Raw genomic sequence first — 14316 nt, 5'->3', positions numbered from 1 at the left:
TTTTTATCTCTGCAACAAACGTTTTACCTCTTTCCGTAAACTTTTTGTCATTAATTTAATAATGTGACCTAGAAGGTACGTAATAACGGCCTTAGCAAACACGGGACCCAGTTTGGATCATTTTGGCGGGACCCAGTTTGGATCATTTTGGCGGGCCGCCTTTGAACAAATTTTGTATGATATTGAGCTTGAATTTTCTTCCATCACTTTAAAATTAATTACTTTCTCTCATTAGATATATTTTTTAAAATTACTAGCACGCGGGCTCCTGTGAACGAGGGGCTCGTTTGGGCCAAATAGGTCCTATCGGCATACACACGAGACCGCTGACATGCAAGAATTTGTTTTGAAATGTTATGTCTGTTTTAACCGACTAACTGCATTATAATTGTTTTTGGTTCCATACCCTCACCAACCCCGTAGAAAAGCAACAAAAGAATTCCAAACTAAACATATTCAAACCACCAAGATGTGTTTGGAGATTAAAATGAATATCTATCGATGATGGAATATCTGACAATGATCTGGTAATGCTAGAAGGATATGTCCATAAAGGTTTATCTATGGCAAGCCGATGGGGTCATAACTGAAAAGTACTTCAAGATCTGGACGCTCAAGAAAGTCCATCAGAAGTCTCTTTTCAGTCTCTCATTCTTAAAATCTTAATACGATGCACAGCAGCATATATAAGGTGAAGAAAAACATAATACTATTATTTCTGGCAGTACGTATATTCGTTATAAATGTTTATCCTTTAAATAAAATATTCACACGACAGCCATAAACTCAGCTTTCGAAATAGGTCTGGAATGTATATATAAACTTGTTTTATGATCTTTTAAAAATAATACACTTTCTTTGAAGAAGGTGTAAGGATCATAATAAGCAATAATGTTTCAGCTCTGGCTCATGGTGTGATCTTCTTTTCAGAGTTTTCATGAACACGGGCTTATGTGTCTTAAACATTCTGATGTGCATCGTTAAGGTAATAGGAATCATCCTTAAGATAATAGGAATCATGCTTAATGTAATAGGAATCATCCTTAACGTAATAGGAATCATCCTTAAGATAATAGGAATCATCCTTAAGATAATAGGAATCATCCTTAAGGTAATAGGAATCATCCTTAAGATAATAGGAATCATCCTTAAGGTAATAGGAATCATCCTTAAGATAATAGGAATCATCCTTTGGAACCATATCGGAATCATCCTTAAGATAATAGGAATCATCCTTAAGGTAATAGGAATCATCCTTAAGGTAATAGGAATCATCCTTAAGATAACAGGGATCATCTTTTGGAACCATATCGGAATCATCCTTAAGATAATAGGAATCATCCTTAAGGTAATAGGAATCATCGTTAAGACAATAGGAATCATCCTTAAGGTAATAGGAATCATCCTTAAGATAATAGGAATCATCCTTAAGGTAATAGGAATCATCCTTTGGAACCATATCGGGTAGTCAAAGAACAGGAGGGTGTGCGTAAAGCACCGTCCCTTGCTACAATTCACTTCAGGATTTTTCTAACGTTGCTAATTTCAAGGAATGGATACTTTAGGAATTAAGATATTTGTGTGAATCAAGGGCTTAAGGCGGATAATAATAATCAAATTATAACATGACTGATTGTTCAAAAAATTTGTTTTACGGTGACATTTTGGGAAAGTTTAAGAATGTGATCCGGAGCCCGTGGGATCTCGAATTTATGGCAGTAAAATGGTTATATTGGGAAATTCAGGGAGTTAACTTAATAGTATAATTATGAAAACTAGATAATACCAGAAATTGTTAAATACCCAACCAGTGCTTGAAATACGGGATAGGCAGACACTCGTACATCCCATATTATAAATGAGCTGCCGATTGGGCTTACAAAAAAAAAAGATGTATGTAATTTTCCATACCAAACTTTTACCGGGCAAATATTGTTCCTGTTTAAAAAAAAAAATTAACAGCCACTAGCTGGGGCTCTCTTTGTTAGTCCTTGAACCTTAATAAAGATCGTCTGCTAGTACCGCAAGATATCAAAAATGTGTACAAGGCGAAGCATGTGACCAATGAATGGAGAACAATATTATTTCTATACTCCGTATTATGTTGAATTGTACAGCATACTCTATTTATTCCATTGATTGGAAGATAGTGGTGCATTGTGCAAATCTGTAAAATTCCCATGCCTTCCAAAATAAATATTTCAATTTAAAATGTACTGATAGTCAAAGAACATTTTACTCGAGAAGACAGAGCTATGAGAACATTATACCAAAATTACTCTTTCCATGGGGGCATTCTAAATCACCTTTGAAACTATACCGTGTGAATTTGATTGAACTACTAGAACATTAAACAATACAACCGTGTTCCATTCAGCAAGTTTTCTTTTGTTTGAAACTGGTTTAAGCTTCATGGGACACAATGGACATTTAAAGGTCATGTTAGTTTTGTCTATTTATCACCACACTATACTACTACTGGGGCGTAAACTCAAGGATATCATGCGAAGAAAATACGAAACTAATAAAAATTAATACTCAGGGCCGGTGCTACCATATAGACAAACTAGGCAGCCGCCTAGGGCGCTGATTTCAGGGGGCGCATTTCTCAAAAAAAAAAAAGATTACAAATGTATTGTTTATAAATTTTGAAACTGATTTTTTCCGGGGTGGCGGGGGCAGAATCTAACCTTGCCTAGGGCGCCTGATAGTCTAGCGCCGGCCCTGATAATACTTAGACTGAAACTGATGCCGATCCCTATCTGCATTGTCGACTCTGTTATAAGTGAAATAAAATGTATTCTATATTGCTTTGGTCATATGTTGCCAGTGCCTGTTGAGATAATGAGTCAACCCTTTGTGAATGATCGCTGTGTCTTATTTTATTCCGACTTGAAATTCTTTCCTTTTGGTCTCAGCTATACATCTGCAACTACCATCAAAGTACATGCAAGTGATAACATCACCATTGAGACGTGCAATATCAATACATTAAGACTGTCATGGAAACTTGAGGAGCTAACCCATGAGATGGAAAGATACCAACGGCACATTCTTGGACTCTGTGAGATGCGCTGGGGGAATGTCGGATAGAGATCAGCAGGTGAACAACACAACAATTACTTCAGTATGCACGAGGAAAAGCATGGGCATGGTGCCGGATATATGGTTGTACCCAAGATCAAGCTTCATCAATGATCAAACGTATGCGCTCCCTAATCATATACATATTCTTGTATGCATGTGAGACATGGATCCTGGCAGAAAAACTAGACATAAGTATCCATACCTTAGAGATGAGATGAGATACAAGGATCCTGAAATTCTAAAAATGAGGAGGCTTGTCGTGAAAATGCTTAACACATATCATTGTGGATTCGTGATAATGATACATGTCGAACAATATATTAGCTCGGTGGACCTTAATCCATGATACTGATAAAAGTCAAATATCACGCTAGCTCGGTGGACCTTAATCCATGATACTGATAAAAGTCAAATATCACGCTAGCTCGGTGGACCTTAATCCATGATACTGATAAATGTCAAATATCACGCTAGCTCGGTGGACCTTAATCCATGATACTGATAAAAGTCAAATATCACGCTAGCTCGGTGGACCTTAATCCATGATACTGATAAATGTCAAATATCACGCCAGCTCGGTGGACCTTAATCCATGATACTGATAAAAGTCAAATATCACGCTAGCTCGGTGGACCTTAATCCATGATACTGATAAAAGTCAAATATCACGCCAGCTCGGTGGACCTTAATCCATGATACTGATAAAAGTCAAATATCACGCCAACTCGGTGGACCTTAATCCATGATACTGATAAAAGTCAAATATCACGCCTGCTCGGTGGACCTTAATCCATGATACTGATAAAAGTCAAATATCACGCCAGCTCGGTGGACCTTAATCCATGATACTGATAAATGTCAAATATCACGCCAGCTCGGTGGACCTTAATCCATGATACTGATAAAAGTCAAATATCACGCCAGCTCGGTGGACCTTAATCCATGATACTGATAAAAGTCAAATATCACGCCAGCTCGGTGGACCTTAATCCATGATACTGATAAAAGTCAAATATCACGCCAGCTCGGTGGACCTTAATCCATGATACTGATAAATGTCAAATATCACGCTAGCTCGGTGGACCTTAATCCATGATACTGATAAAAGTCAAATATCACGCCAGCTCGGTGGACCTTAATCCATGATACTGATAAAAGTCAAATATCACGCCAGCTCGGTGGACCTTAATCCATGATACTGATAAAAGTCAAATATCACGCCAGCTCGGTGGACCTTAATCCATGATATTGATAAATATCAAGCATCACGCCAGCTCGGTATATATTAATCCTTGATACTGATAAATGTCAAATATCACGCCAGCTCGGTATAACTTAATCCTTGATACTGATAAATGTAAAAATCACGCCAGCTCGGTTTACCCTAATCCGTGATATTGATAAATGTCAAACATCACGCCAGCTCGGTATATATTAATCCTTGATACTGATAAATGTCAAATATCACGCCAGCTCGGTATAACTTAATCCTTGATACTGATAAAAGTCAAATATCACGCCAGCTCGGTATATCTTAATCCATGATACTGATAAATGTAAAAATCACGCCAGTTCGGTTTACCTTAATCCATGATGCTGATAAAAGTCAAATATCACGCCAGCTCGGTATACCTTAATCCATGATACTGATAAAAATCAAATATCACGCCAGCTCGGTATATCTTAATCCATGATACTGATAAATGTAAAAAATCAGGTTAATCTATAAATCATATTTACATGTTTTTTTTTTTATTAAGAAAATGATAATCATGTGTTCTCCACTTGCAAGAGAAACCGCTCCAAAACAAACAATATCACAGGATTGTAATATGAAGTTTCCTATTACACCAAACGTGCAACTAAGGGACACGACATGATAGCTTCTTATCTGCTTACTTTTTGGTGGTCTGTATGTCACTCTTGACTGTGAACATTAACAGTTTTGTCCAAGAACGGATTCCCCTAATAAAAACTCATGGTTTCTGTTATGTATATTTGATTTAATTTATATTTGATGTCATTTAATTGTTTGTAAGTTTTAAAATCGTTTTATTTTTATTTCATTAAATGTTAAATATTGTAATTTTGTTTACTGAAATTTGATACTTTCCAGAAATTAGTTTGACCTGACTGTTTAGTGGAAAACACCTAAAAATAGAACTTTGTATCTTTTTGCTGACCTAGTTCATGGCCTTGATTGAGAATCAAGTAAACAACTTCTTTTTTTAATTTTTTTTAATTATGGGATACATAGAGTGAGATCGAGGCTGTATTGGAATACGTGACCTTAGACATGTAAATAGCTTCTAAACTGTTATGGAATGTGATCACGTGACCCTCATACGGGTATCTATTTTGCGCTTTATTTGACTGTATAACCTTTGTTTATAGAGAAATTAGTTAGTTGGGCTTTTACACTGGAAAGTGCTTTTTTGTGACCAGTTTGGAGTTACATTTTAATTTATATTCAAATTACTTGGATTCTAAAAGAGTAATTCTTTTTCGTGGAAATATTTGAGTGCTCGTACAGAATTCTGGGACAAAGACATTTCCTGAAATTTTATTCGGAATTCAAACACCGAAATATTGTTTGTGAAACAACAAAGAACTATATACACTACAGTACAATACTACCTACAGTATACGTCATCGTCTTCTATACTGGAATTTTCTTCGGGACTCGAACTCAAATTTCATTAGATCATTTCATTACTAGGACTTCTAAAATTTAATACTTGGATTATTCTTGGATTATTTCTAGATTTGTTTTCTTAAAACCGTAAGATTATAAATATATTTTTTTATTTTTACAATGTTTTTTTTTTCCTCAGGGAAATGAATTAGTTGTTCAATTTTTCAAAGCTTTTTGTTTTCACTCTTTATTTGTTACTGTTTATTAGAGCCTAAACACGTAACATAAGAGCTTCTTTTCATTTTAATGGTGCAATTACAGTTCTTAAGAACGTTCTATATAGTTGGGTGACTGTTAAAAATATGCAAACTTCAACTTAACTCTAAGGTATGTGATTAAAGAAAATGTAACAATAAGCTAAACAAAACCACATTAATAATTTGAAAATAAACTCGTATGACAATTAAATTGGAAAAACCAAACTATTTCCTTTATAACACTATTTTGTATATTCGCACGTAAAAGATATGATACCAGTGCTAGCGGGGACAACCTATCTACGAAATGCATGGAACTAACAATATATGAGTGATTCGGATTTTTAACGTAGCTTTAAAACTGTTTCAGTCATATCGCTACCATTTCTGCAGTGTGGTTGTTGTTGTTGTGGAGTTTAACGCCATTTTTCAGCACACGATAGGCTATGCATGGCTGCCAGTATTAATGGTGGAGGAAGAACCCTGGAAAACCCCGAGAAGAACCACCGACCCACGAGAAGCTACTGGCAAGCTTTCTCACATACCCACATTGGCCGAATCCTAGACTCGAACCCACGCAGACAGAGGTGAAATGGCAGTTATCCGTAAAGTAGAGCGCTTTAGACCACTCGGCCACTCAGGGCCCCTCTGCATTGTGGTAGTTTATAGCGATGCCTAGAACTTAGGCATCACGCTGCAGACATTTAGCATCATGTCCCACCCAGTCAAATTAACCTGACACCTGGCTGACCAGTCCTAATACTAGCGTCGTAATGCTGAGCGCCTAGCGACGCAGCTGTTTGTACCATTTTTATTTTTCGGTATGACTCAGCCGGGGTTCAAACCCGCGAACTCTCTTACATAAACACTAGTGTTTGAGAAGAATTTAACTAAGTGGGGTGGGGGACACATTTTTCTAATAATTAAACGACAATAAGTAATTTAAAAAACACAATAAGAGTGTAAAAGGAACACCACGCAATACACAGGTGACATATATCAGCAAATGTTTACACAAAGTGGAATCCTAAAATGTAATCTTATTTTTCATAGTGGAGAAAAATCCTATACATGTGAAATATGCGATCTACTTTTCAGGCACATAGGGAATATTGAGAGGCACTTAAGAATGCACACTGGGTACCACGAACCCTTGCGCTGCAACTGCACTGACCTTTGTTACCAGGGGACTAATCCGAGTTTCCTCTGACCCTTCCCACCCCATTTTCTATATTTGGACATTTCTTTAGGGGTGTAGGATCAGAGTTCTTTTCCTATCGAAAAGTGGGAATTCGCCGACACCGTGCGGTGTCAGCATAGGGTAGCCACTTACTGGCCGGCATAGCCAATTTGAATGACGTTTACATCGAGCCACACGTGCATGAAATCAATAGAAAGATGTTTATTTTCTCTGAACTTGCGAGTATAACATTCGTTATGTCATTAATCCGCTGATTGACGATAACGAACAACAGCGTTGATGACGTTTGACCTGGAATTCGCCATTAGCATTGGTAGTCACATGACTACCCAAATCTAGCAACCTATGCATGTCCATATTTAATTTAAATGTACCAAAATCCATATTTAATTTAAATGTACTAAAGTCCATATTTAATTTAAATGTACCAAAATCCATATTTAATTTAAATGTACCAAAATCCATATTTAATTTAAATGTACTAAAATCCATATTTAATTTAAATGTACCAAAATCCATATTTAATTTAAATGTACCAATATCCATACTTAATTTAAATGTACTAAAATCCATATTTAATTTAAATGTACCAAAATCCATATTTAATTTAAATGTACCAAAATCCATATTTAATTTAAATGTACCAAAATCCATATTTAATTTAATTGTACCAAAATCCATATTTAATTTAAATGTACTAAAATCCATATTTAATTTAAATGTACCAAAATCCATATTTAATTTAAATGTACCAATATCCATACTTAATTTAAATGTACTAAAATCCATATTTAATTTAAATGTACCAAAATCCATATTTAATTTAAATGTACCAAATTCCATATTCAAATCAGATCTCCACTTTTCTACGTGGAGATATGACAGCGACCGCTTAGGGGTCATGTTCTGGTTACCTTTGAATTAGCCAATGGAAATGAAGCTTTCAGAAATTGAAAGTGAATGAAATCATTCGGCACACATTGATATTCTACAGCCATACTACTCATTCTCCCAAACGCGAAGATATAAACCTTCATCTTATCGGCTGATAAACTTAGCGATCATGGTAATATCATAGCAGCCTGGAAAACGTCATATTTCCCAAACAGAGTGCACATGTAAATGCGTTAGTTACGTGAGACCGACAAAAATATCGCTGACACGTGTTCAGGGCTTGAAGAATCTGGCTTTCTTTAGGCTACTGCTATACCGACACGTTTCTGGTTGATGTTCTCGAAATAAATATGTTAAGAATTAAACGAGCATTCATTTTTTCTTACAAACGTTACGTGGCTTTCATTTAATGTGTTCAAAATTTGTGTACAACATCGGAAACGTGTATATTGTTGATACCACGTGACTATTGGACCTCTGATGTCAGGGACATGTATGTTACAAGAGTTGGGTAGTCATATGACAAGCAATACAAATGTCCATATACTAAAACTGGGGTGGGATGGGTCAGAGTAAGCGCCGGACTACTAAAGAGCATCGATCCGTTGCATCACGTGTCTTTGCAATTTTATCATTAAAAAAATACATGGAAAAATGATAAACACTATATAGAGGTACTTCTTGTCTATGTACAAGGGGTTTGTGTCTTCCTTTTTTCTTTTTTTTTTTGCCTTCTGATCTATTCATATATGCATGCTTATATTCTACCGACAAAATTTCAAAGCATTTTGAGTGCATCTAATTTATTAACACTTATCTCTACATAGAGTTTTTCCATTTTCATTGCGTCTTTCTCATATACTTCAAAGTTCTTTAATTGCGTCTAGTTTATCATCCACTCCTTTCCCATTGACCATCTCTCATTTGTAAGGGAGTAGTTGTGTGTAGCCCTTGGAGGTCATATCATAGGTATATTGTCCCCCATACTCTTACATGGAGATGGCACTTGATGATAATACAGGAAAACCTTTGCTAGAGTGGTCCAAAGGTATAATATAGTGGTTGGTATTATAGAATCAAAATTTTGTATGTGGTCAAACAGGAATGGTAATGCTAAAATTTATTATTTACAATCCAACACACACCTTAACAATCCAGTATATTACATGTACTATCGACACACCACCACCACCCTTTTTTACAATTCTGCACTCAAAGTTTTCATTAATATCCAAACACACAACATGTACAGTCCAGCACCCAATTTTGAGTACTTTCCAAACACACCACATATACAATCCAGTATATATATATATATATATATATATATATATATATATATATATATATATATATATATATATATATATATATAAAATTCAGGTAAAATAAAAAATGGAATTTGTCTTAGATATTTCCCCTAGGTGTCAAATACGTTGAGAAGTAACATATTTAACAATAATTTCAACTATTTCTATATATAAAAAAAACTGTAATATGTTTATATATATATAGTGCACTTGGATTATTTCAATTTTATTTAGACTTTATAATTATGAGATTGATTTATGTAGAAATAGTTTGCTACCAACTTCATGCTACAAAATAATTTATTTAAAAACAAACTAGCTTTTAAATTACGACAAGTAATATTCTAGTTTGTAGAATAAACATTTGATAAAATGTTTTGATGGAAAATAGCTGTGGTATTAGTTTGTAATATTTTATTCTTACGCACTTCTGCATTATTGGTAATTTATCCAGCGTTTAAGTCCAAAATACAGAAATTACAGAATGTGTGAGGTTGATTAGCTTTAAATAAATACAAATAATATCTTAAATGCATAACTTGATTTGTGTGTAATTTTTCTGTATCGACGTATGTTTGATTTTAAAAAAAGAATTGACGTGCTGCAGACTTAGATTCTGACTCCCTTTTCCAGTTCGATTCCAGTACTTCTTCGCTAATACTAGCGATGTAACACCTACATCGCAAGAGTGAAACCGCCCGCAAAAAAAGGCTAGAATGATCTCTCTCGATCTCTCTCTCTCTCTCTTGATCTGAGAGTTGTCCCATAAATACATTGGGAATGTCGAAAAGAACTACACCAAATAAACTAATGAGTTAAAGACCAATTAACAATCATTTTCATTAAAAAATGTACAGAAGAGCTTTTCTTACAAATATGTCCCGTTTGTTGTTGGGTCCGATATTGTATGGGTGATATCGAATTGCAACAAATCATCTATGTTCAATCCCTGAAAATTTGCAAGACTCGTGTGGAAAAACTAATTATCCAAAAATAAATAAATACTTAAAGCCTACTTATTTAAATTGGGGTCAATTTATTTAGACCCTTTCGTTGCTTACATGAACGTAGATTAGAAAGTCAACAGTCTTGGCACATTTTAAGTTCTGTTGAATTGAACATGATGGGGGGGGGGTAGGAAGAAAAATTATTGAAAGGCTTAAATATAGAAATGCATGTCTGATTAACATACATAATAAAATATTTTTCCTAAATGGAGAAAAGAATGTAGTTTCAACTGTAAATATGAATTCTCTCATCATGAAACATATAATAAAAATAAATTCTCTATTCGTTTTAAATGCATGAATAAGGTAGCGACTGTTTTACCACAAGGAAACCATTTGATGGTACTCGTATACTGTATCTGAGATATGTACGAACAATACAATTAATGCCTCATTTCAAATAGGATATCACTTCCGGGTTATACCAGGTAAAAAAATAATAGATCTTGTATAATAGAAAATGGACAAAAAATTACACAGTTGTGAAATATGTGGACAAATATTCAATCGGAAAGGAAGTCTTAAGAGGCACTTGTTAATACATACTGGAGAAAAACAATACAAATGTGAACTATGTGGCAAATGTTTCAATCTTAGACAAACTCTGAATGCGCACTTAAGAATACACAGTGGAGAAAAACCATAAAAATGTGAGGAATGTGATAATGAGTTCGCTCAAAGCGGACAACTCGAAAACCACGTAAGAATCCATAGTGGCGAAAAACCATACACATGTGAAATATGTGGGAAAATGTTTACACAAAGCGGAAGCCTAAAAAGACATATTTTTCTTCATAGTGGAGAAAAATCTTACATATGTGAAATATGTGGTCAACGTTTTAGACACACGGGAAATGTAAAAAGGCACAAGGGAATACACACTGGAGAAAAACATACAAATGTGTGGAGTGTGGGAAAGAGTTCACTCAAAGTGGACACATTAAAAATCACTTCAATCATATCGGAAGCGTGAGGACACACTTGAAAATACACAGTGGAGAAAGAACATACAAATGTGAGATATGTGGTAAAAGTTTCCGTTTTAGAGGCAATCTTACAGTGCACATTAGGATACATACTGGAGAAAAACCATACAAATGTGAAAAGTATGGTAAGTCATTCATTCAAAGTGGACAATTAAAAATCCACTTAAGAATACACAGTGGAGACAAACCATATACATGTAAAATATGTGGTCAGATGTTCAATCAACAGCAAATCCTAATGGTGCACTTAAGAATACATAGTGGAGAAAAACCATACAAATATGAAAAATGCGACAAATTGCTTAGTCAAAGCCGACAATTAAAGAGGCACTATAGAAAACACAGTGGAGAAAAACCATTCTAATGTAAAGACTATTGTAAAGAGTTCGCTCAGAGTGAGTCTTTAAAAAGCCACTTAAAGACACATAGGGGAGAAAAACCATACAAATGTGACAAATGCGGTAAAATGTTCACTCAAAGTGGACATCTGAAGAAACATTTAAGGACACATAATATGAAATAGATTAAGCCTTGGAGAAAGGAAGACAGATTTCAGTTTTATGTGTATAAACTGGCACACTGCAGACACTGAGTGGTAGCTTTGCCATTCAGTAAAAGAACACACAGGGACCTGAACAATAGAGAAGAAGAACAAACATGGATCACAACAGTAAAAGAACGCACATGAACCACAACAATTCATTAAAAGAACAAACATGGATCACAACAGTAAAAGAATGCACATGAACCACAACAATTCATTAAAAGAACAAACATGGATCACAACAGTAAAAGAATGCACATGAACCACAACAATTCATTAAAAGAACAAACATGGATCACAACAGTAAAAGAATGCACATGAACCACAACAATTCATGAAAAGAACAAACATGGATCACAACAGTAAAAGAATGCACATGAACCACAACAATTCATTAAAAGAACAAACATGGATGACAACAACACCATGAAAGAACAAACATGGATGACAACAACACCATGAAAGAACAAACATGGATGACAACAACACCATGAAATAACAAACACGGATGACAACAACACCATGAAAGAACAAACATGGATCACAACAACACTATGAAAGAACAAACATGGATGACAACAACACCATGAAAGAACACATGGACAACAACAATTCAGTGAAAGAACCCACTTGGACCCCACAACAGTTTAGTGAAAGAACCCACTTGGACCACACAACAGTTAAATGCAAGAACACACATGGACCCCACAACAATTTAGTGAAAGAACCCACTTGGACCACACAACAGTTAAATGAAAGAACACACATGGACCACAACAATTAAATGAAAGAACACACATGGACCCCACAACAATTTAGTGAAAGAACACACATGGACCCCACAACAGTTTAGTGAAAGAACCCACTTGGACCACACAACAGTTAAATGAAAGAACACACATGGACCCAACAACAATTTAGTGAAAGAACCCACTTGGACCATACAACAGTTAAATGAAAGAACACACATGGACCACAACAATTAAATGAAAGAACACACATGGACCCCACAACAATTTAGTGAAAGAACACACATGGACCCCACAACAGTTTAGTGAAAGAACCCACTTGGACCACACAACAGTTAAATGAAAGAACACACATGGACCCAACAACAATTTAGTGAAAGAACCCACTTGGACCATACAACAGTTAAATCAAAGAACACACATGGACCACAACAATTAAATGAAAGAACACACATGGACCCCACAACAATTTAGTGAAAGAACACACATGGATCCCACAACAACACCATGAAAGAACACATGGACAACAACAATTCAGTGAAAGAACACACATGGACCCAACAACAATTCAGTGAAAGAACACACATGGACCATACAACAATTCAGTGAAAAAACCCACTTGGACCACAACAATTAAATGAAAGAACACACTTGGACCATACAATTAAATGAAAGAACATACATGGACCACAACAATTCAGTAAAAGAACACACATGAGCCATAACAATGCAGGAAAAGAACACTCATGGACCACAACAACACGGTGAAAGAAGATGAAAGAACACACATGGGCCACAACATTTTAGAATTTAAGGATGTTTTTCTGTGTACATTGTTTCTTGTCAAATGAATTGCACTTAAATTATATTGTATTTATCATAGTGCATCATGGGATGTATCTGTCTGATTCATGACTTGGATATATCATAGTGCATCATGGGATGTATCTGTCTGATTCATTACTTGGATATATCATAGTGCATCTTGGGATGTATTTGTCTGATTCATAACTTGGATATATCATAGTACATCTTGGGATGTATCTGTCTGATTCATAACTTGGATAGATCATAGTGCATCATGGGATGTATCTGTCTGGTTCATAACTTGGATATATCATAGTACATCATGGGATGTATCTGTCTGATTCATAACTTTGATATATCATAGTGCATTATTGAATATATCTCATTCATAAATCTGAAAATTTAATATTAATTAAATACTAGTAACAGAGTAACGTGTACTTTCATTACTGATGACAAGTTATACAGTATCAAATTTTAGAAGCAAGAATTGAAGAAAATTACCAGAACACACAGGAATCTTTTGAATTATGAAACAGTGATAGTTTGAATTGTAAGTAAAACATTTCAAGTTTAATACTAAGAATTATTTAAGTTTTTGATACAATCTCTTTACTGAACCTACCAAAATTACCAAAACAAAGGTAATTACTAGAATAAAAATGATCAGAACAAAGAAAACATCCAAATTTTTACTTATTGTTATATTGCATTTCTAACAATATCTTACTTTTTATGTTCTGTTTCACTTTTCCATATAAGAATTGTGCATTGTTTAATGGTGTAAATTATTTATCTCGCAACAGGTTTGCGCTATGTAAATATCTAGTTCAGAAAAA

This window comes from Sinohyriopsis cumingii, unplaced genomic scaffold (genome assembly GCF_028554795.1).
Source record: "Sinohyriopsis cumingii isolate HCF-2022 unplaced genomic scaffold, ASM2855479v2 utg000160l, whole genome shotgun sequence".
Taxonomy (NCBI): domain Eukaryota; kingdom Metazoa; phylum Mollusca; class Bivalvia; order Unionida; family Unionidae; genus Sinohyriopsis; species Sinohyriopsis cumingii.
This window is presented reverse-complemented; position numbering follows the sequence as displayed.